The 25,787-nt window shown below is 41.9% G+C and overlaps 2 pseudogenes; both read left to right on the top strand.

Annotated features, from left to right (window-relative positions):
- Window positions 1–5,374: 5,374 nt before the first annotated feature.
- Window positions 5,375–6,286, top strand: LOC132375310 (cytochrome c oxidase subunit 2-like; annotated as a pseudogene).
- Window positions 6,287–14,063: 7,777 nt separating this feature from the next.
- LOC132375309 (NADH-ubiquinone oxidoreductase chain 5-like) lies at window positions 14,064–20,116 on the top strand (annotated as a pseudogene).
- Window positions 20,117–25,787: the final 5,671 nt, after the last annotated feature.

Here is a 25,787-nt window from a genome sequence, read left to right as displayed (position 1 = left end):
AGTCTTGAGGCAAAAAAATGGAGCTGGAGGAATCAGACTCCCTGACTTCAGACTATACTACAAAGCTACAGTAATCAAGACAATATGGTACTGGCACAAAAACAGAAACATAGATCAATGGAACAAGATAGAAAGCCCAGAGATAAACCCACGCACCTATGGTCAACTAATCTATGACAAAGGAGGCAAAGATATACAATGGAGAAAAGACAGTCTCTTCAATAAGTGGTGCTGGGAAAACTGGACAGCTACATGTAAAAGAATGAAATTAGAATACTCCCTAACACCATACACAAAAATAAACTCAAAATGGATTAGAGACCTAAATATAAGACTGGACACTATAAAACTCTTAGAGGAAAACATAGGAAGAACACTCTTTGACATAAATCACAGCAAGATCTTTTTTGATCCACCTCCTAGAGTAATGGAAATAAAAACAAAAATAAACAAGTGGGACCTAATGAAACTTCAAAGCTTTTGCACAGCAAAGGAAACCATAAACAAGACGAAAAGACAACCCTCAGAATGGGAGAAAATATTTGCAAATGAATCAATGGACAAAGGATTAATCTCCAAAATATATAAACAGCTCATTCAGCTCAATATCAAAGAAACAAACACCCCAATCCAAAAATGGGCAGAAGACCTAAATAGACATTTCTCCAAAGAAGACATACAGACGGCCACGAAGCACATGAAAAGATGCTCAACATCACTAATTATTAGAGAAATGCAAATCAAAACTACAATGAGGTATCACCTCACTCCTGTTAGAATGGGCATCATCAGAAAATCTACAAACAACAAATGCTGGAGAGGGTGTGGTGAAAAGGGAACCCTCTTGCACTGTTGGTGGGAATGTAAATTGATAACAGTCACTATGGAGAACAATATGGAGGTTCCTTAAAAAACTAAAAATAGAATTACCATATGACCCAGCAATCCCACTACTGGGCATATACCCAGAGAAAACCGTAATTCAAAAAGACACATGCACCCGAATGTTCATTGCAGCACTATTTACAATAGCCAGGTCATGGAAGCAACCTAAATGCCCATCAACAGACAAATGGATAAAGAAGATGTGGTACATATATACAATGGAATATTACTCAGCCATAAAAAGGAACGAAATTGAGTCATTTGTTGAGACGTGGATGGATCTAGAGACTGTCATACAGAGTGAAGTAAGTCAGAAAGAGAAAAACAAATATCGTATATTAATGCATGTATGCGGAACCTAGAAAAATGGTACAGATGAGCCAGTTTGCAGGGCAGAAGTTGAGACACAGATGTAGAGAATGGACATATGGACACCAAGGGGGGAAAACTGCGGTGGTGTGGGGATGGTGGTGTGCTGAATTGGGCGATTGGGATTGACATGTATACACTGATGTGTATAAAACTGATGCCTAATAAGAACCTGCAGTATAAAAAAACAAACAAAACAACTAATACTAAACTTTCATTGGGTTATTTGTATGGAAACATGTTAATATAAATGTTTCAGACATTACATGAAATTTCTAAAAATCTTATATTTGTATTTGTATGGAAATATGTATGGAAATATGTTAATATAAATGTTTCAGACATTACATGAAATTTCTAAAAATCATATTTGTATTTGTATGGAAATATGTATGGAAATATGTTAATATAAATGTTTCAGACATTACATGAAATTTCTAAAAATCTTATATTTGTACTTGTATGGAAATATGTATGGAAATATGTTAATATAAATGTTTCAGACATTACATGAAATTTCTAAAAATCTTATATGTTCTGGTATAATGTTATAAGTAATAATCCTATTTATTACTTTAAAATGTATATCTCAGAAATAACTAATTTTCTTGTCAACTGCATTATTATGAACTGTCATCAAATCTTTAACCGTGGTCATTTTTAAGTCTTTTGTCATTTACAGACAGTTCTGGGTGTACTCTGATGATTTTGCAAATATGTTCCTATAAAAGGGTTTCATCTTCAAGAAATACATGGAAAAGACTCTGACAAGTACAGGTTTCTGGTAACGGACTGTACTGCTGAACTGAATGAATAAGCATTTTCAGAACTCTAATGAAAAACTGATGAACTCATAAAAGTGCTAACAAAAGATCAAGATGAAAAAAAAAATTAATTACATGGGACTGAGTGAACTGATGAGGATGAGTATAATTTTTGTGACTTTCTGTCTGAATTTAAAAAAAAAAAAAAATTCCACAAGGACTCAGAGGCAAAGAATATACAAATCAATTTTCACTGCAAAGTAAAGGAGCTGTTACAGTGGAGGATTACTGGACTGAATGTCAATACTATGACATAGTATGAGTGTGTTTCATGTTTGGTAATTGCAATCATTGTTGCTTTTGTTGTGGTCATCCATGTACAATGCTTGGTGTCAGTCGATTTATCTCTTGTAAAAATAAAATACAGTGTGTGTGTGTGTGAAAAAAAAAAAAAAGAAAGGAGTTTATTAAATAATATTAAAATTTTGATTTTTTGCATATTTAAAAAAAAAAAATCTACAGACAATAAATGCTGGAGAAGGTGTGGAGAAAAGGGAACCCTTTTGCACTGTTGGTGGGAATGTAAATTGAAACAGCCACTATGGAGGTTCCTTAAAAAACTAAAAATAGAACTACCATATGACCCAGCAATCCCACTACTGGACATATAACCAGAGAAAAACATAATTCAAAAAGACACATGCACCCTGATGTTCACTGCAGCACTATTTACAATAGCCAGGACATGGAAGCAACCTAAATGTCCATCAGCAGAGGAATGGATAAAGAAGATGTGGTACATATATACAATGGAATATTACTCAAATGTAAAAAGGAATGAAATTGGGTCATTTGTAGAGATGTGGATGTACCTAGAGACTGTCATACAGAATGAAGTAAGTCAGAGAGAGAAAAACATATATATTAATGCATATATGTGGAATCTAGAAAAATGGTATAGATGATCTTATTTGCAAAGCAGAAATAAAGACACAGACGTAGCGAACAAACATATGGATCCAAGGGGGAAGGAGGGGTGGGATGAATTGGGAGATTGGGATTGACATATATATACTACTGATACTATGTATAAAATAGATAACTAATGAGAATGTACTGTATAGCACAGGGAACTCTACTCAATGCTCTGTGGTGACCTAAATGGGAAGGAAATCCAAAAAAGAGGGGATATATGTATACGCATAGCGGATTCACTTTGCTGTACAGTAGAAACTAACACAACATTGTAAAGCAACTATACTCCAATAAAAATTAATAAAATAAAATGTTTCCCAGAAAAAAAAAATGACTGCCATAGAAGGAATCCTAGTTTACATTTTATTTGAAGCAACACTAGTTGCAACACTTATTATCATTACCCGATTATATAGTCCAACAGAACGACTGATGCAGGACTTTATTTCTTATTCTACACACTAGTAGGATCCCTCCCACTTTAGTTTTTTGGTTTTTTTTTTTGGCCACACCTTGCAGCTTGTGGGATCTTAGTTCCCCGACCAGGGACTGAACCTGTGGCACGACAGTGAAAGTGCTGAGTCCTAACCACTGGACCACAAGGGAAGTCCCCCCATTCAGTAGTTTTTAAATTTGGGGGATGCTTCACCTCAGCTATGGCGTCTGAGGCCCTAACACAGTCAAATACATGTACATTTGAGCTTGAGCATCTTTTAATATGTTTGTTGACCTTTTAAGTCATGAGCCCATCTATACCAGTAGGTACAGATGCTGATACACGATCATACTTTACATCAGCTACTTCAATTATCGCTATTCCCACAGGAGTAAAAGAATTTAGCTGGGGCTTCCCTGGTGGCGCAGTAGTTAGGAATCTGCCTGCCAATGCAGGGGACATGGGTTCAAGCCCTGGTCTGGGAGGATCCCACATGCCGCAGAGCAACTAAGCCCGTGAGCCACAACTACTGAGCCTGCGTGTCTGGAGCCTGTGCTCCGCCAACGGGAGAGGCCCGTGCACCGCGATGAAGAGTGGCCCCCACTCGCCACAGCTGGAGAAAGCCCTTGCACAGAAACGAAGACCCAACACAGCCAAAAATAAATAAATAAATAAATAAATTTTTTAAAAAAGCCACATATACACACACAACCATACTACATATTTAAAAAAAAAAAGAATTTAGCTGATTAGCCACTCTTCACGGAGGTAACATCAAATGATCCCCCGCTATATTATGAGTCCTAGGATTTCTTTTCCTTTTACAGTAGGTGGTTTAACAGGAATTGTTAGAGCCAACTCATCCCTAGATACTGTCCTTCTCGACACACACTATGGAGTTGCACTTTTCCACTATGCATCAGGAGCGGTCTTCACCACCATAGGAGGCTTTGTGCAACTGATTCTCGCTATTCTCAGCTTATACACTCAATTCAGCAGGAGCAAAAATCCATTGTGAATTATATTTGTAGGCATAAATATAACCTTCTTCCCAAAACATTTCCTCGGTTTATCTGGAATAGCACAATGATATACTGACTACCCTGACGCATATACAACGTGAAATACCATTTCATCAATAGGTTCCTGCATTTCAGTGACAGCAGTCATACTAATAATTTTCATCATCTGAGAAGCACTTGCATCACAACAAGCGGTCTCAACAGTAGATGTAACCACTCCAAACTTAGAGTGATTACATGGATGCCCTCCACCATATCACACATTTGAAGAACCCACTTATGTCAGTCTAAAATAAGTAGGAAAGGGACTTCCCTGGCGGTCCAGTGGTCAAGATTCTGCCCTTCCGATGCAGGGGGCGTGGGTTCGATCCCTGGTTGGGGAACTAAGATCCCACATGATGTACGGCACGGCCAAATAAATAAATAAAATAAAATAACTAGGGGACTCCCCTGGTGGTCCAGTGGTAAAGAATCCACCTTCCAGTGCAGGGGACGCGGGTTCAATCCCTGGTTAGGGAACTAAGATCCCACGTGCCCCGGGGCAACTAAGCCACAACTATTTAGCTCGCGAGCTTCAACTAGAGAGCCCGCGTGCCACAGACTACAGAGCCCACGCGCTCTGGAGCCTGTGCACCACAACTAGAGAAGAGAAAACCCACATGCCACAACTAGAGAGAAACCCGAGCACACCACGCACCATAACGAAAAGATCCCACATGCCTCAAAGATCGCGTGTGCTGCAACTAAGACCCAACGCAGCCACACAAAAAAAAAAGAAAACTAGGAAAGGAAGGAACCAAACCCTCTTCTACTGTTTCAAGCCAATACCATAACCATTATGTCTTTCTCAATAAATGAGATATTGGTAAAAAGTACATAACTTTGTCCAAGTTAAATTATAGGTGAAAGCCCTATCCCTCTCCATGGCATATCCTTTTCAACTAGGCTTTCAAGATGCAACATCACCCATGATAGAAGAGCTTCCTACATTTCCATGATCACACGTGAATCATCTTTTTTTAAAAATTTACTTATTTACGTAGGCTGCACCGAGTCTTAGTTGTTGCATGCGGGATATTACTTGCGGCATTCGGGACATTAGTTGCGGCATGTGGACTCTTAGTTGCGGCATGCGGACTTCTTGGTTGTAGCATGCGGGATCTAGTTCCCTGACCAGGGATCGAACCCCGGCCCCCAGCATTGGGAGTGCTGAGTCTTAGCCACTGGACCACCATGGAAGTCCCAAATCATATTTTTCATTGGCTCTTTGGTTCTTTATATTATTTCACTCATACTAACGACTAAACTAACACATACAAACACAAGAGATGCACAAGAAGTCGAAACAATCTGAACAATTTAACAGCCATCATCCCAATCTTAATTGCCTTGGCATCCTTATGACTTCTTTATATCAATCATCCTTCTCTGACTGCAAAAACTCTAGGGCACCAGTGAGACTGGAGTTACGACTACACAGATTATGAAGCTTTAAATTCTGACTCTTCTGTGATCCCTGCCTCAGACCTAAAGCCAGGAGAACTGCAATTGTTAGAAGGAGATAACCGAGTAGTTCTACCCATAGAAGTGACTATGCGAACATTAACCTCTTCTGAAGAGGTTTTACACTCATGAGCTGGGCCTTCATTGGGCCTAAAAAGAGATGCTACTCCAGGATGCTAAAACCAAACAACCCTTATATCAACACAGCCAGACAGTGCTCAGGAATCTGTGGACCAAATCATACCTTCATACCTATCATCTTGGAATTAGTTCCACTAAAGTATTTCAAGAAATTGATCTGCAACAATATCATAAATTCATTAAGAAGCTAAACTGCATGAAACTTAAGTTAAAGATGAGAGTTTAGGGGCTTCCCTGGTGGCGCAGTGGTTGAGAATCTGCCTGCCAATGCAGGGGACACGGGTTCGAGCCCTGTTCTGGGAAGATCCCACATGCCGCGGAGCAACTAGGCCCGTGAGCCACAATTACTGAGCCTGCGCGTCTGGAGCCTGTGCTCCAAAACAAAAGAGGCCGCGATAATGAGAGGCCCGCGCACCGCGATGAAGAGTGGCCCCCACTTGCCGCAACTAGAGAAAGCCCTCGCACAGAAACGAAGACCCAACACAGCCATAAATAAAAAAAAAAAAGATGAGAGTTTAAACCTCCCCTTAATGATATGCCACAACTAGAGACATCAGCACGACTCATTACTATTTCATCAATCATTCTAGCCATATTTATTATATTCCAATGAAACATTTCAAACTATGTTTATCACTTAAACCCAGAACTACAACTCACTCAAACACAAAAACAATCCACCCCTTGAGAAACAAAATGAATGGAAATGTATTGGCCTCTTTCATTACCCCAACAATAACAGGACTTCCTATTGCTATCTTCATTGCTCTAGTCCCAAGCATTGTACTCCTCACTCCTAACCCATGAATCCATAACCGCATCATTTCTTTTTTTTTAAACATAAATTTATTTATTTTATTTATTTATTTTAGGCTGCGTTGGGTCTTCATTGCTACACATGGGCTTTCTCTAGTTGCGGTAAGCGGGGGCTTTCGTTGCGGTGTGCGGGCTTCTCATTGCAGTGGCTTCTCTTGTTGCAGAGCATGGGCTCTAGGCACGCGGGCTTCAGCAGTTGTGGCACGCAGGCTCAGTAGTTGTGGCTCGCGGGCTTTAGAGCACAGGCTCAGTAGTTGTGGCGCATGGACTTAGCTGCTCTGCAGCATGTGGGATCTTCCCGGACCAGGAATCAAACCCGTGTCCCCTGCTTCAGCAGGCAGATTCTTAACCACTGAGCCACCAGGGAAGTCCCCTTGCCTATTTTCTACCACAAGGAATCCCCAGTGCCTCTTATCCCTGTGCTAGTCATCATCAAAACTATAAGCCTATTTTGGCAACCAATAGCCTTAGCCATACGGTTAACAGCCAATATTAAAGCAGGTCACTTACTAATTCATTGAATCAGAGGGGCAACTCCAGCACTATTCAATATTAGGACCACCACAGCCCTTATGACAGTCATTATTCTTATCTCACGATCCTCAAATTTGCTCTCCCCCTAATTCAAGCTTACATATTCACCCTAATAGTACAGTAAGTCCCCTACATATGAACAAGTTCTGATCCAAGAGCACGTTCGTGAGTTCAATTTTTTCGTAAGTCCAAATTAGCCTTGGTACCCAACTAACACAATCGGCTATACAGTACTGTAATAGGTTTATAATACTTTTCACACAAATAATACATAAAAAACAAACACAGAAAATAAAGAAAACATTTTTAATCTTACAGTACAGTGCCTTGAAAAGTACAGTAGTACAGTACAACAGCTGGCATACAGGGGCTGGCATCGAGTGAATAGGCAAGAAGAGTTACTGACTGGAGGAGGGAGAGGAGGTGGGAGATGGTAGAGCTGAAGGATCGTCAGCAATAGGAGATGGAGGGCAAGCTGCAATTTCACTCACGCCTGACATTGATGGCATAGGTTCTGGTTCCTTGCTGGATTCAATTCTATCCACCCTTTTGTTTCCAGACATCCTGGGCTTGAAATAAAGACACTGTACTACTGTACTCTATACAGTACTGTAAAGTACACAAAAGCACAACTGTAGAGGATGCAGGCATGTGACAGTGTACGCCAGACACGTGAACTAACTTACGTGATTGGACATGCAAATGCACATTCGCATCTTTGAAAGTTCGCAACTTGGAGGTCCGTATGTAGGGGACTTACTTTAAGTCTCTACTTAAATGACAACACACAGACCCACCAAACCCCTGCATGTCATAGGTTAAATCCTAGTCCCTGACCCCTTACAGGAGATCTTTCAGCCCTCCTAATAACATCTGGCCTCGTCACAGGATTTCAGTTTAATTCAATATTATTGATAGCACAAGGCTTACTAATACTCTAATAATATATCAGTGATGATGAGACATCATCCGAGAAAGCACCTTCCAAGGCCATCCTGTACCAATTGTTCAAAAACGACTTTGATATGGACTCATTCTCTTCATGATTTCAGAAGCCCTCTTTCTTAACAGCTTTTTCTGAGTCTTCCATCACTCGAGCCTCACCCCACACCTGAACTAGGCGGATGCTGACCACCCCAGGCATCTGCCCTCTAAACCCACTAGAGGGACCACTCCTCAACACCTCAGTCCTATTAGCCTCCGGGGTACCCATCACCTGATCCTGCCACAACCTCATAGAAGGAAACCAAACACATATGCTCCAAGCCCTTTCTATGACAATTGCGCTGCGTGTTTACTTCACACTTCTACAAGCCTCAGAATAGTACAAAACGCCTTTTACAATTTCAGATGGTGTATATGGATCAACTTTCTTCATGGCTACAGGATTCCACGGCCGACATGGAATGATTGGTTCTACTTTCCTAATCGTCTGCTTCTTACACCAATTAAAATTTCACTTTACATCCAATCACCACTTGGACTTTGCGGCCTGATATTGACATTTTGTAGACATAGTATGGCTATTCCTTTGCATATCTATTTATTATTGAGGATCTTACTCTTTTAGTATTAAATTGTACAACTGACTTCCAATCAGTGTCAGTATAATCCAAAAAAGAAGAAATCTTATACTGACATGAATCACAAATAGAGCACTAGCCTCACTGCTTATATGTATCGCATTCTGACCCCCTCCATTAAATATTTACACAGAAAAAACAAGTGTCTATCAGTGCGGATTTGACCCCATAGGATTGGCACGCTTACCGTGTTCCATAAAATTTCTTAGTGGCTATGATATTTCTTCTCTTCAACTTAGAGGTTGCTCTCCTTTTATTGTACTTTTACCCTGAGCATCCCAAACAAATAACCTAAAGACAATGCTCCATGAACAGATGCTCAACATCACTAATTATCAGAGAGATGCAAATCAGAGCTACAATGCGGTATCGCCTCACACCAGTCAGAATGGCCATCATCAAAAAGTCTACAAACAGGGGGCTTCCCTGGTGGCACAGTGGTTAAGAATCCGCCTGCCAATGCAAGGAACACGGGTTCGAGCCCTGGTCCGGGAAGATCCCACATGCCGCGGAGCAACTAAGCCCACGCGCCACAACTACTGAGCCTGCGCTCTAGAGCCCGCGAGCCACAGCTACTGAAGCCTGTGCGCCTAGAGCCCGTGCTCCACAACAAGAGAAACCACTGCAATGAGAAGCCCACGCACCGCAACAAAGAGTAGCCCCCACTCGCCGCAACTAGAGAAAGCCCGCATGCAGCAACAAAGACCCAACACAGCCAAAAATAAATTAATTAATTAAATAAAATTTTTTAAAAAGTCTACAAACAATAAGGTGTGGAGAAAAGGGAACCCTCTTACACAGTTGGTGGGAATGTAAATTGGTACAACCATTATGGAGAACAGTATGGAGGTTCCTTAAAAAACTAAAAACAGAGCTACCATATGATCCAGCAATCCCATTCCTGGATATATACCCAGAGAAAACCATAATTCGAAAAGATACATGCACCCCAATGTTCATTGCAGCACTATTTACAATAGCGAGGACATGGAAGCAACCTAAATGTCCATCAACAGTGGAATGGATAAAGAAGATGTGGTGCATATATACAATGGAATATTAGCCGTAAAAAAGAATGAAATAATGCCATGTGCAGCAACATGGATGGACCTAGAGATGATCATACTAAGTGAAGTTAGACAAAGACAAATATCATATGATATCACTCATACGTGGAATCTAATTTTTTTAAAAACTGACACAAATGAACTTATTTACAAAACAGAAACAGATTTACAGATACCGAAAGCAAACTTATAGTTACCAAAGGAGAAATGTTGGGGGGAGGGATAAATCAGGAGCTTGGGATTAACATACACACACTGCTATATATAAGATAGATAACACACAAGGACCTACTGTATAGCAAAGGGAACTCTACTCAATATTCTGTGATAACCTATATGAGAAAAAAATCTGGAAAAGAATGAATATATGTATATGAATAACTGAATCACTTTCCTGTACACCTGAAACATTGTAAATCAACTCTACTCCAATAAAATTTTTTTTAAAAAATGCTCATTTTAGGGCTTCCCTGGTGGCGCAGTGGTTGAGAATCTGCCTGCCAGTGCAGGGGACACGGGTTCGAGCCCTGGTCTGGGAAGATCCCACATGCCGTGGAACAACTGGGCCCGTGAGCCACAACTACTGAGCCTGCGCGTCTGGAGCCTGTGCTCCGCAACAAGAGAGGCCGCGACAGTGAGAGGCCCGCGCACCGCGATGAAGAGTGGCCCCCGCTTGCCGCAGCTAGAGGAAGCCCTAGCACAGCAACGAAGACCCAACACAGCCAAATAAATAAATAAAATAATAATTAAAGGTGCTAATAATTAAAAAAAAAAAAAAAAGCTCATTTTAGCTCTGTTTCTAATCATACTACTAGCGACGAGCCTGGCCTATGAATGAATCTAAAAAGGACTAGAATGAACTTAATATGATCATTAGTTTAAGCTAAAATGAATGATTTTAACTCATTAAATTATGATTAAGTTCATAATTATCAAGTGCCTTTAGTATGTATAAATATTATTTTAGCATGTACAGTATCTCTTGTAGGATTATTAATATACTAATCTCACCTAATATCCTCACTAGATATTATGCTGAGAAGGAATAATATTATTACAATTCATGATAGCAACCCTAATAATTCTAAACACACATTTCACTCTAGCCAGCAGAATACCCATTTTCCTACTAGTATTTGCAGCTTACAAAGCTTCACTTGGACTATCCCTGTTAGTAACAAAAGGGATATAATAATAAGAGTAATAATAATAATCAAACATGTATGGCACCAACTAGGTACAAAATCTTAACCTTCTCCAATGTCAAAAATCATTATCCCTACAATTATATTAATACCACTAACAGGATTATCAAAGAATAATATAATCTGAATTAACCCTTCAGCCCACAGCTTACTGATTAGTTGAATAAGCCTACTTCTTCTCAGCCAATTTAATGATAATAGCCTCAACTCTTCACTAGTTTTTTTCTCTGACTCCCCATCAGCACCACTATTAGCTTTAACAACACGACTTCCGCCACTCATACTTCTAGCCAGCCAATCCCACCTGTCCAAGAATCCCTAATCCGAAAAAACTCTACATCACCATACTAGTGATACTACAAATATTTCTAATCATAACATTGCCTGCTGTAGAACAAATCCTAGTTTATATTTTATTTGAAGCAACACTAGTTCCAACACTTACTGTCATTACCCGATGAGATAATGAGACAGAACGACTTCACACAGGACTTTCTCATTCTGCACGCTAGCACGATCCCACCCACTCTTAGTAGCACTAGGACATATCCACAATACTACAGGCTCATTAAACTTCTTAATAATTCACAGACACAGAGAACAGACTGGTGGTTGCCAAGGGGGAGTGGGGTGGGGGAGGGATGGAGAGGGAGGCTGGGGTGAGCAGATGTAAGCTTTTATATACAGAATGGATAAGCAACAAGGTCTTACTGTATAGCGCAGGGAACTATATTCAGTATCCTGTGACAAACCATAATGGAAAAGAATATAAAAAAAGAATGTATATATATGCATAACTGAGTCACTTTGCTGTACAGCAGAAGGTAACACAACATTGTAAATCAACTATACTTCAATTAAAAAATTTTTTAAAACTTCTTAATAATTCAACATCAAACACAAATAATACCCGACTCCTGATCTAACATTTTCATGGGACTAGCAGGCATAATAGCCTTCAGTGTAAAAATACCTCTCGACAGCCTTCACCTCTGATCGCCCAAAGCCCAGGTAGAAGCCCCCAGTGCAGGACCCATAGTCCTTGCAGCCGTACTACCAACACGTGGAGGCTACAGCGTGCTATGGTCACAACAATTCTAAATCCACGCACAGATTTCAGAGCATATCCCTTTCTCATCCTTTCCTGACGAGGAATAATTCTCACTTGCTCCATTTCCTCACACCAAACAGACTTAGGGTCACTCACCACATATTCATCAGTCAGCTGCACAGCACTAGTCGTCGTAGCCATTCTCATCCAAACACCTTGAAGCTATAGAGGAGCTGCCGCCCTAACAATTACCACCGCCTCACATCATCTATACTCTTCTCCCAGCAAACTCACACCACCAACGCATTCACAGCCAAACAATCATCCCAGCACAGAGGCCCACAAACGCTCCTCCCATTCACAGCAACATGATGACGACTAGCAAGCCTTACAGATTTAGCCCTACCCCCAATTCTCATTCTAATTGGAGAATTTTTTTAATTGGACTATAGTTGATTTACAATGTTGTGTTAGTTTCTGCTGCACAGCCAGGTGAATCAGTTATACATATACATATGTCCACTCTTTTTAGATTCTTTTCCCATATAGGTCATTACAGAGTATCGAGTAGAGTTCCCTGTGCTATCCAGTAGGTCCTTATTAGTTATCTATTTTATATATAGTAGTGTGTATATGTCAATCCCAATCTCATAATTTATCCTCCAGTAACCATAAGTTTGTTTTCTACATCTGTGACTCTATTTCTGTTTTGTAAATAAGTTCATGGGTATCTTTTTTTAGATTCCACATATAAGTGATATTATATGATATTTGTCTTTCTCTGACTTCACTTAGTATTATCACCTCTAGGTCCATCCATGTTGCTGCAGATGGCATTATTTAATTCTTTTATATGGCTGAGTAATATTCCATTATATATATATATATATATATATATATATATATATATATATATATATATAAAATGGAATATTATATATATTGGTATATATAATGGTGCATAAATATATATCTTTATCCATTCCTCTGTTGATGGACATTTCGGTTGCTTCCATGTCTTGGATATTGTAAACAGTGCTGCACTGAACATTGGGGTGCATGTATCCTTTTGGATTATGGTTTTCTCCAGATACATGACCAGGAGTGGTATTGCCGGATCATATGGTAGTTCTATTTTTAGTTTTTTAAGGAACCTCCATACTGTTCTCCATAGTGCTTGTACCAATTTACATTCCTACCAACAGTGTAGGAGGGTTCCTAGAGTACTATTTGTAGTAATATCATCTTTCTCATGATCAAACGTTACCATTATCCTCATAGGAATTAAAACAGTAATGACTGCTTTAGACTCCCTATAAATGCTAATCATAACACAACGAGGTAAATATATACATTACGTTAATAACATCAAACCATCACTGACATGAGAAAATGCCCTTATAACTCTCCACCTCTTACCTCTCTTACTCCTATCACTTAATCCCCAAATTATTTGGGGGCCCCTCTACTGTAAATATAGTTTAAAAAAACCCCACTAGATTGTGCATCTAGTAACAGAAGCTCAAACCTTCTTATTTACCAAAAAACATGCAAGAACTGCTAATTCACTCCTCCATACCTAACAGGATGGTTTTTTCAGACTTTTAAATGATAGTAGTCATCCCTTGATCTTAGGAGCCAGAACACTGGTGCAACTCCAAATAAATGGAATAAACTTATTTGCCTCTTTCACACTAGTTACGTGATTTATTTTAACACCACCAATTATAACAACAAACTCTAACAATCTATGAAAGTAACGTATATCCATCCTACATAAAAACCACTATCTCAGAGGCTTTATTACCAGTCTAATCCCCACAATATTATTCATTCACTCAAGCCAAGAAATAATGATTTCAAACTGACACTGAGTCACCCTCCAAACCTTCAAATGATGACTTAGCTTCAAAATAGATGACTTCTCAATAATATTTGTACCAGTAGCACTATTTGTTACATGATCTATTATAGAATTCTCAATGTGATAGATACACGCAGACCCGAATATTAACTGATTTTTCAAATACTTACTCCTCTTTCTAATTACAATACTAATTCTTGGTACTGCCAACAATCTTTCCCAACTTTTCCTCAGAGGAGAAGGAGTTGGAATTATATCTTTTTTACTGACTGGATGATGACATGGCCGAGCAACAGCAAATCCAGCTGCCCTTCAGGCAATGTTTTTTTTTTTCCTGTGGTCATGCCATGCAGCTCGTGGGATCTTAGTTCCCCAACAAGGGATCCAAGCAGCCCTGGCAGTGAAAGCACGGAATCGTAACCACTAGGCCACCAGGGAACTCCCCCTCAAGCAATCTTTTATAACCGCATGGGAGATACTGGATTTCTTATATCGATAGCATGATTCTTTTTTTTTTTTTTTTTTAAAGAAATTCACGTTCTTTTATTTATTTATTTATTTATTTATTTATTTATTTATTTATTTATGACTGTGTTGGGTCTTCGTTTCTGTGCGAGGGCTTTCTCTAGTTGTGGCAAGTGGGGGCCACTCTTCATCGCGGTGCGCGGGCCTCTCACCATCGCGGCCTCTCTTGTTGCGGAGCACAGGCTCCAGACGCGCAGGCTCAGTAATTGTGGCTCACGGGCCCAGTTGCTCCGTGGCATGTGGGATCTTCCCAGACCAGTGCTCGAACCCGTGTCCCCTGCATTGGCAGGCAGATTCTCAACCACTGCGCCACCAGGGAAGCCCGATAGCATGATTCTTATTCAACTTGAATGCATGGGATTTACAACAAATTTTTATACATAACCTAGACTACCCAAACTTACCCTTCATAGGACTTCTTTTCCAGCTGCAACTGAAAAACCCACCCCATTTGGCCTACCCCCTTGAATTCCCTCAGCAAGGGAAGGCCCTACGCCTCCCACCCCCTTCCCCGCCCCCAGCCCTACTCTACTCAAGTACAAAACCGCAAGACTGGTAACAGCATTTTCCTACTTATTCACGTTTACCCCCTAGTAGAAGATAACAAGTTCCTTCAAACAACAGCATTACGCTTAGGAGCAATCACCACACCCTTTACAGCAACGGGAGTTCTCACCCAAAACGACATCCAAAAAATGGTTGTTTTCTCCACTTTCAGCCAAGTAGGCCTCATCATAGTAACAATGGCATGAACCAACTTCATTGAGCCTTCCTGCACATTTGTACACGCGCCTTCTTCAAAGCCATATTGTTTCTATGCTCCGGATCCATGATCCACGATTCAAACGATGAACAAGACATTCGAACAATAGGAGGTTTATGGAAAGCCGTATCTTTTACCGCAACATCTCTGGTCATCGGAAGCCTCGCGGGAACAGGAAGACTCTGCCTCACAGGTTTTCATTCCAAAGACCTAATGATGGAAACTCCTGACGCGTCAAATACCAACGCCTGAGCGCTGTTAATCACTCTCATCACCGCGTCGCTCCCAGCTGTCTACAGCACTGGAATTCTTTTCTTCCTGCTCCCAGGGCAACCTCGCTTCTCTACATTAATTCTCATCAGTGAAAACACCCGCTCTTAATCGATTCCATCAAATGTCTATTAGCCTGGGGCTTCCCTGGTGGCGCAGTGGTTGAGAATCTGCCTGCCAATGCAGGGGACACGGGTTCGAGCCCTAGTCTGGGAAGATCCCACGTGCCGCGAAACAACTAAGCCCGTGCGCCACAGCTACTGAGCCTGCGCGTCTGGAGCCTGTGCTCCGCAACAAGAGAAGCCACGATAGTGACAGGCCTGCGCACGGCGATTAAGAGTGGCCCCCGGTCTCCGCAAATGGAGAAAGCCCTCGCACAGAAACGAAGACCCAACACAGCCAAAAATAAATAAATAAATTTATTTTTTTAAAAAAAAATGTCTATTAGCCAGAGCAACTTCACTGGATTCCTTCTCTCCAACAATATTCCCCCACCAACAATTCCACAAATAACTATGCCTCATTATTGGAAATGAACTGCCCTGGCCACGACTGTGTCAGGTTTTATTCTGGCCCTTGAAATCAACCTGACTACACAAAATCTAAAATTGAGTTATCCTTCAAACCTTCAAATTCTCTCACCTCTTAGGATATTTTCCAACTCTCATGCACTGCCTATCACCATACTTAAATTTATCAGTGAGCCAAAAATCAGCCTCATCGTTTTTTAAAAAAATTTTATTGAAGTATAGTTGATTTACAATGTTGTGTTGCTTTCTACTGTACAGCAAAGTGAATCAGTTATACATATACATATATCTACTCTTTTTTAGATTCTTTTCCCATATAGGTCATTACAGCATACTGAATAGAGTTCCAGTAGGTCCTTATTAGTTACCTATTTTATATATAGCAGTGTTCCTTTGCCTTTTTTTTTTTAATATTGAGTATTTTCTTCATTTGAGAGTTCTTGACATATTATAGATATTACCCTTTGTAATATGCCTTGGAAATATCTTCTCATATTCTGTGAATTATATTTTAACTTTGCTTCTGTAGTTACCTCAAGGTCAGAGATGTTCTCCTCTACTTTCTAAAATGTTTAAGGATTTGCGTCTTATATTTAGTACTTGCTTGTGCCTTGATTTTTGTGTGTGGTGTGAGTCTCTCATCCCCTCTGATTTATTATTTCAGTGAGTGACTCTGTTCCTCTAATAGACAATATTGCCCCTGTCATTTACCAGGTTTATGTATATGCCTGGGTCTGGTGCTAACTTTCTTGGGCTATTTTTCCCCTTGCTAATACCACAGTCTTGATAAAAATCTTAATATCTGATATGGCAAGTTCTAAATTGTTTTATTCTTGGCACTTTTTTTTAATTTTAAAGACTTTTTAGAGAAGTTTTGGGTTTACAATAAAACGAAGAAGAAGATTACAGAGGCACTTTAGTTTTTATTATGAATTCTTAAGATGGATTTGGCAAGTTTCATTAAAAAATGAAAAAAGCTTTTTGATTTTTTCTTGGAATTGCATTGAATTAATAGATTAATTTGTGGAAAAATGATTCATTATTGAACCTCACAGTCATGAACATAGCATCTTCACTGATTTAGGTCCTCTATTGTTTTTCAGTAAAGTTTCATGGTTTTCTTCATAAAAGTCTTGCCCATCTTTTGTCAGATTTATCCTAGATACTTATTTTTGTAGCTACCCAGAATGGGATCTTTTTCTTTTCTTGGCCGCGCAATGTGGCTTGTGGGATCTTAGTTCCCTGACCAGGGATTGAACCCAGGCCCTCGGCAGTGAGAGTATGGAATCCTAACCACTGGACCACCACGAAATTCCCCAGAATGGGATCTTTATTTAAAAATTACATATTCTGATTAGAATTGTGGAACAAGGATGGGGTTAATTTTGATTACTTTGTATTCAGCAATGTTGCTGGCATCTTTTTTTCCCTCTAATAGTTTGGATTCCTGTAAGACATCTCACATTCTGGATTTATCTGTTTGTGTTCTTGTGTTATTTATCTTGTTCCTCTATTCCTAGTATTTCCTCTAAACAGAAAGCAAGCTCTAAAGTCTTGCTTAAATTCAGGTTAGGCTTCTTCTTGTTTTAAGCGTTTCTTGTAGGTGATGTTGTGTACTTCATCAGGCAGTGTGTACCCTGACGTAGTGCCACTCTTAGTGCACACTTAATCAGTGGGTTCAGGTGCTGACAGCCTGACTCTTCCCACTGTAAAGTTTCCCATCACCTTTTTAGCTGAAAAGTTTCATCCATTGACCTTTGTCTAAATCTGTTATTTTAGTAAGGGTTGCAAAGTGGTGACTTTATACTGTAATTCCTGCCACTTTTATTAACTAAAATTCTTCAGTAATAGTGTTACATTTTTAGCATGCATATTTGATTTTATACAAATGTATAAATTTAATCAGTGTTCCTACCCATCTCCCAAACAAAACTGACCTTAGAATGAATGCCCATCAGTTCTTCCCATCTACTGCATTGTTGTTGCCTAGTTGTTTAAATTTATCTTGTTTTAACATCTCCCTCAAGTTAGCTATTATTGTTGTTTTATGCAACCATTGCTTTTTTAGACTTGACAATATATTTTATTTTTTCCTCACCGTTGCCTCTTTACATTCTACTTATTTTTGGATTCCATTTTCTTCTGACTCAAGGGTTAGTTGTCCTTTCAGCAAGAGTGCCCTTATACTTAAAAAATAGCTAAGCTGGGGCTTCCCTGGTGGCGCAGTGGTTGAGGGTCTGCCTGCTGGTGCAGGGGACACGGGTTCGAGCCCTGGTCTGGGAGGATCCCACGTGCCGCGGAGCAACTGGGCCCGTGAGCCACAGCTGCTGAGCCTGCGTGTCTGGAGCCTGTGCTCCGCAACAAGAGAGGCCGTGACACTGACAGGCCCGCGCACCGCGATGAGGAGTGGCCCCCGCTCGCCGCAGCTGGAGAGGGCCCTCGCACAGAAACGAAGACCCAACACAGCCATAAATAAATAAATAATTTAAAAAAAAAAATAGCTAAGCTGAATGGTGAATTCTAGATTGACAGTTTTTGTTTTTGTTTTTTTAATCTCAATCCTTCAGAGATATTACTCCATTGTCATCCGGGCTCTAACACTGCAAAATATAAATCTGCTGTGAGCCTACATGTGGTCATCTTTGGTTCTTTTAAGATTTTATCTTTGCATTTGGTATTGAGTTTCACTGGAAGATATCTAGGTGGATTTATTTTCATGTAACTTGCGAGGGATGTGGTATGCTTCCTTAGTCTGAGGATTGACATTCTTCATTTCTAGAAAATTCTCATTTGTTTTCCACTTTGAAATTAGCTCTCCTGGGCTTCCCTGGTGGCGCAGTGGTTGAGAATCTGCCTGCCAATGCAGGGGACACGGGTTCGAGCCCTGGTCTGGGAAGATCCCACATGCCACGGAGCAACTGGGCCCGTGAGCCACAATTACTGAGCCTGCGCGTCTGGAGCCTGTGCTCCGCAACAAGAGAGGCCGCGATGGTGAGAGGCCCACGCACCGCAATGAAGAGTGGTCCTCACTTGCCGCAACTAGAGAAAGCCCTCGCACGGAAACGAAGCTCAACACAGTCATAAAGAAAGAAAGAAAGAAAGAAAGAAAGAAAAAGAAAGAAAGAAAGAAAGAAAGAAAGAAAGAAAGAAAGTGAATTTCAAAAAAAAAAAAAAAAGAAATTAGCTCTCCTTATTCTCCCTCTGGATTAGATTCTGCATCAGACATGTGTGGGACCTTCTCATTCCATCCTCTGTAAAGTTTTTTTTTGTAGGAGAAATGTGGGTTTTTTTAAATATATTTATTTTTTGGCTGCATCAGGTCTTAGTTGTGGCACACGGGCTCTTCGTTGCAGTGTGTGGGCTTCTCTCTAGTTGTGGCGTGCAGGCTCCAGAGTGCATGGGCTCTGTAGTTGTGGCACACATGCTCCACAGCATGTGGGCTCTGTAGTTGCGGCACACAGGCTCTCTAGCTGTGGTGTATGGGCTTAGTTGCCCCGCGGTGTGTGGGATCTTAGTGCCCCAACCAGGGATTGAACCAGCGTCCCCTGCATTGCAAGATGGGTTCTTAACCACTGGACCACCAGGGAAGTCCCATCCTCTATAACAATGAACTCTTTAATATTTTCTAACTCTTTATCTCTCTGTGCTACATTCTGGATGGTAGCCTCAAACACTAATTTTTTTCTTAAGCTGTATTTCACTTATTCATTGAATTTTAACTCTAATTTACAGTATAGCAGCTCCACTGAGTTTTTAACTTCATTTACTTTATTTTCTTTCAGATTATTCTACGAAGATCCTAAGTTCTTCTGATGCTAATTCTCCTATTTGTTGGATTTACTGAATCTTCCTCACGTTGGTTCCACTGTATTCTTTGGAAGTGCAAACTCCAGGTTTCCAATGGCTCAGCCCTTTTTATTTGATCCTCAAGTTCGACTCAACCACCTGTACACTTGGTCTAGCTTCTGAGTACCTTTCCCAGCCACCAGTTACCCCCCTTCCCTCACAGTCAGAATATTTAACATCTACAAAAAGATTGTTCCACCAGAAGCCAGTAGCCAGTTGGAACCTAATCCTGGCTCTGGACAAACCAATGTCAACCCATTGCTTCTGCCTTTGAAATCCTCTCAAGTTAGGGTTTAACCTAAAATCTACATGGGCAACAGAGAAGAAGCCAGATCTTTTTTTTTTTTTTTTTTTGGCCACACTGCAAGGCATGTGGGATATTAGTTCCCTGATCAGGGATTGAACCCATGCCCCCTGCAGTGGAAGCCCGGAGCCCTAATCACTGGACCACCAGGGAATTCCCAGAAGCCAGCTCTTAATAAAACCAGCCTCTATGGAGCAGGAGGTATAGCTGGAGACTCTGAAGTTCTAAACCCCGCCTTGGTGCCTTCTGTAACTATCTCCACAAATAATGATGCATACTAAGTAACTCCCAAATTCAGTGACTTAACACTATGTATTTAGCTCATGAGTCTGTGGGTCATAGTTTAGGTTGCGTGGCTTTTCTGTCCTTGGCAGGGCTGACTTGAAGTCTGGGCATAGGCTTGCTGTTGGCTGGAAGCTCATGCTTCTGGGTCATCTCTCTGTCAACAAGGGAAACCAGTCCTCCTCCATGTGCCTCTCACATCCTGCCAGCAGGCTGGCCCAAACATGTTCTCATGGCAGTGGGAGAAGCAAGAGGGACAAGCCCCAAAGGGAAAGTGCTTTTCAGGTCCCTGTTTTATCCTGTTTTAACATCCCACCCATGTCTCTACTTCCTTGAGCACATGCCCTCACAACGAAGGGTGGTAGCTGCCACCCTGATGGGCATCCTCTGATTAAAGACTATTTTCCCTCAGATGTGAATCTATAGGGGAATACGTTCACTGAATGGAATACAGAAATTCTCTACTGATATGGAAAGATATCCAATTTAATATGACACTGTGTCTCTTGGTACAGATATAAGTAAGGCATATTGGGGGGAATCAAGCAGGTTAGAAGTTGAGCGTGTGCAGTTCCCTAAGCTTTCATTAGCCTATAGTTTGTTCGGGACATAAACAGACTACAGGCAGAGAGGGACCCTGCCCCACAGTGCTCCCATGTGTATGTACAGAAGGTACAGGGGGCACTCGAGTAATCATTCAACTCTCAAAGAATGGAAGCTCTCTGGAAGAGCGGCCTTATTGGAAAAGGAGACCCTCAAGAGCTCAGGGGCTGGACAATCCCACTCCTGGGCATATATCCAGAGAAAACCATAATTCAAAAGGATGCATGCACCCCTATGTTCATTGCAGCTATTTACAATAGCCAGGACATGGAAGCAACCTAAATGTCCATTGACAGAGGAATGGATAAAGAAGATGTGGTATATACAATGGAATATTACTCAGCCATAAAAAAGAGCAAAATAATGCCATTTGCAGTGACATGGATGGACCTAGAGATTGTCATACAAAGTAAAGTAAGTCAGAAAGAGAAAGACGAACATCGTATAATATCACTTATATGTGGAACCTAGAAAAATGGTACAGATGAACTTATTTGCAAAGCAGAAAGAGTCACAGATGTAGAAAACAAACTTATGGTTACCAAGTGGGGAAGGGGAGGTGGGATGAACTGGGAGATTGGGGTTGACATATATACACTACTATGTATAAAATAGATAATAAGAAAATACTGTATAGCACAGGGAACTCAGTGCTCTGTGGTGACCTAAATGGGAAGGAAACCTAAAAAAGAGTGGATATATGTAAATGTATAACTGATTCACTTTGCTGCACAGCAGAAACTAACACAACATTGTAAAACAACTATACTCCAATAAAAATTTAAAAAAAAAGAAAACAACTCAAGGGCTGGAATCAGTATGTTTTTCCATTGTGCTAACTCAAACCTTTAGAGTCATCTCTCCAATAAGCTACCAAAATGAGGGAGGAAATGAACCCCCAGGGCCATCCAAATTTGTCTTAATCCACCCCTGGCCCTGGGGCCCTGCAGCTGGGTTAGATGAGGGTGACATATTCAACATCATGAGAACTAGAAGATTAGGGGAAGGACATTTGAAACTGTTGGTCCATACTTGTAAAAGGGGGAAAAAAAAAGTTACTCATGTCCCCTTGACCTCTGTGTATTTCTGGGGTCAGACATGTTCACACCTGATCAGTTGAGATCTGTCATCCCCCGTCAGGGATGAGCCACACCATCCTCCTTTCTGGACTCAGGAGTTGCCATTTTCCAATGTAAGTAGACAGTGGGCAGAGGAGGGTGGCCATAGAATACCTGGGACAAAGTGTCCAAGTTTGTCTACATAGATTTGAACGAAATGAAACATCCACCCATTCTTCTGTTGAGGTCAAAGCAGGTGCAAAAGTCCTTGAGTACCTAGGAGCTCAGATAGACAGAGGCGGTAATCACCTTGCGCAAGTTGTAAAAAGGTGAAGACAGACCAGCTGGCCCTGTGGAAGTCATCACTGAGGACTCTGGTATAGTTGGCAAATAATACAAGTCTTTGCAGTGAAGAGTTGCTTGCATGATTTCTCACTGGGCATCTCAAGCTTTATGGTGCTTGCTTACCCATGGTGGACTTGAGCACAGCCCACTGGTCTGTGGTAGAGGTGATGGCCACACGTGTTGGCTTTTTCCATGTATGTTTGTCTCAACACTTTTCTCTAGATGTGGTTGCTTCATCTAAACATACATATAATGTAAATATTGAGTCTGTAATTATTTACGTTTACACGGGGGATGCACCCAATATATGGTATGTCTTTACAAGTCCAGTCCTGGGCGGCCCAAAGACCTGACCATTACAGCTAGGCCATTAGCGACAGCCCATGAGCTTATATACAGATATTGTTCATTAAATCCTGGGGGGTGCACTCCGGCTAGAAGTCCCACCTTAAGTTCAGCTCCTCACAAGGGGCGTCCATTGCTGTGGGCCATCGGCCGTTTGCTCTCACTGAAAGGCTCTAGCATCATAGAGGACCTGCTCACCTTGGAGGTGGGTGGGATCCTTCGTCACTGATTCTTGTCAGCTGGCCTTCATGAAACCAGCAGCCCAGTAGGGGAGACACTTGTTTGTGAAGTTAGTTAAAGGCTTAGGGGCTGGCCTTAATTGGAAGATCCACGATATTTTCATGATAGAACTTTCCCACCTATGGAATGTAGTTCAGACTTTCAGGATGTCAAGTTGGAGGCTGTTTTGATTAGAGCTCAGTCATTCTCACAGTCGCTTCTCAGCGGCAGGAGAAAGTTCTCAAGTTCAAAAGCTCAGAGGCCCAGAGGAACTGGAGGAGTGGTCATTGCCAAAGGCCCCCTTCAGCTGTGCGGTTGGTCACAGACACATGTACTTCCTCTAGGTGTGAAGAAGACAGAGGTGCTAGGGTAAGGCGTCTTTCATTGCTGCCCAAATGGCTTCCAAGATTATTGGTTATTTGGGGCCCTCATTCAAAGGTGGCCACACGTCTGATGACTTGGGGTGGAGGCTGTGGGAATATATCCAGGTTTGGGATGCACTACTGTCTCCAACAGCCAATATGCAAAGTGGCTAGTTTGGGGGTGGGGCCCCTTTTTTGGTAAGCGGTAGCTACGACAAAGTTTGTCCTTAACTGATTGTGAAATGTCTCTTTGGCTGTGACGCAGCTCCCAAGATGGTTAGTTGGAAGGCAGGTCACGTGGACTTTGTCCTCATTGAGGGGCCCATCTGTCTTTCATCAGCTGTGCTTGGCTGATGCAGCAAAGCAGTTTTCTCTGTGGAGCCATTACAGAGATGCCTGCATACCCACCAACAGTTCACATGATACCAGGTGTGTCCAAACCACTGATGCTCTCTCACTGGGGAATTCAGGGCAATAAGTGTGTTGTGTGCTGTGCCAGGTGAAGGCAAACTCATTCCACCCGTCCCTCACCCCCCCACGCCCCCATTTAAAAAATAAAGTGTTAGCAGTACCCCAGGCTGCAAACTAAGAGCCAGGTATGATGGCAGCAGCACCTCCATCCACTTTGGAGACGTCGGGCACTGTGGAAATGAAAGTGGCCACCTTCTTATTTAAGCGCCCAGAGTCCACAGTAAAGCTCCCAGCTTCCATCGGCCAGACAGCGGGGTGCAACTTCCAAGGAAGCTTGGAAGCTATGCGTAGCACCCCTGGCCATCCGAAACCGTGGGTGAAAAGACCTTGTACCTTTTCTTCTCCCTGGAAGAGGCACTGTTTCAAACGCTCAGCAAGCTTTATGGGGAAACCCTGTCCGCGGCTCTGCCTCTGACCCCTTACATGAGCCACCAACAGTGGGTGCAATGAACGGATCCCGTGAGCAGGTTTTTACAAAAGAGCAGCAAGCACAGCCCAGACCAAAACCAACCAAACAAAACCCCACAAAACTACAGGCAGTATCTATAATAGAGTTTAGGAATATGTAGGGCTTCCCCCTGGGTGGGGATGAATCCCGCCACCCGATCCTATACCTGAGTCTTGTCCCTGCTTGTCTCATGGCTGTAGTTTATCCGGTCTGAGTGGTATCAGCTCACGCTGAGTAGTTCTTTGCTGCACAGGAGCCGAGGACTCACTCCAGGTTTCTGCCTCTGCTGGTCCGCTCCGCCCGCCCCTTTAAGGCTGTCAATCACCTGACTTGGCTTTTAGTCGTAAAATAGATGCATCTGTGCAGGAGTTTTCCTGGGCTGCCTTCTTCCTGGCATTCAGTGGCCTCATTACCCAGGATTTTTATTTGGTAGGTGACTCACCTCTCGTTCAAACGACTTGATCATCTGAGAATCTTAGTGGCTTTCTGTCCACCCACTTCTTGGGGTCCCTGGCCATTCACTGCCCCCTTGAGGCCGTGTATTTTCTTTCCTTGGATGAGTCAGATGCTCAGAGCTCTGGCCAATGGGGCCGCCAATCTCCACTATTGTCTTCTGAGGCTGCCCCTGAATAAGGCTGGTGGTGCAGCCGCCGCATATTGTCGGCTTGTACCCACAGATCCAGATGAACCATCTACGTGGGCAGTGAAGCCGGGAAGGAGAGAGAACCAGCCAGTATGAGGATGCGCTGCCGAGTAGACCACCCTGTGTGATCATTTGCATGGTCCCACGGGACTGTCCTTGGAGACACTGTATAAAACCTGCCTCAGGACAGTCTGTCCCGGGAGAGAAGGAGGACGAATGTATCCACTGACTCCTATGTCCCATTAGCTAGCATCACCCCACGGGGCAGGAACTCCTGCACCTGCGGGCTGGACACCCCTGGCGACGACCACGGGAAAGCTCTGGTGTGACAGTCAAGAGCTGTCAGTGAAGCGTGCAGCCCAGCTCCGTGGTTGCGCTGGAGTGAAACTGGTCACAGCCCTTGCAGGGCAGGCACACGGTGCCGGCTGGATTAAGAGATGGGGGGGCCAAGAGGATGTGCAGTGCTGCCTAAAATGCGGTGTCTGTTACAGCAACACAGCGAAAGGATGACATACAGCGTGGGGTTTAATAAATAACTGCCATACTTCGCTGCACTTT

The sequence above is a fragment of the Balaenoptera ricei genome, chromosome 11 (assembly GCF_028023285.1).
Source record: "Balaenoptera ricei isolate mBalRic1 chromosome 11, mBalRic1.hap2, whole genome shotgun sequence".
NCBI classification, from domain to species: Eukaryota; Metazoa; Chordata; class Mammalia; order Artiodactyla; family Balaenopteridae; genus Balaenoptera; species Balaenoptera ricei.
Note: the sequence above shows the minus strand (reverse complement) of the source record. Positions and strands in the feature narration are given on the sequence as shown.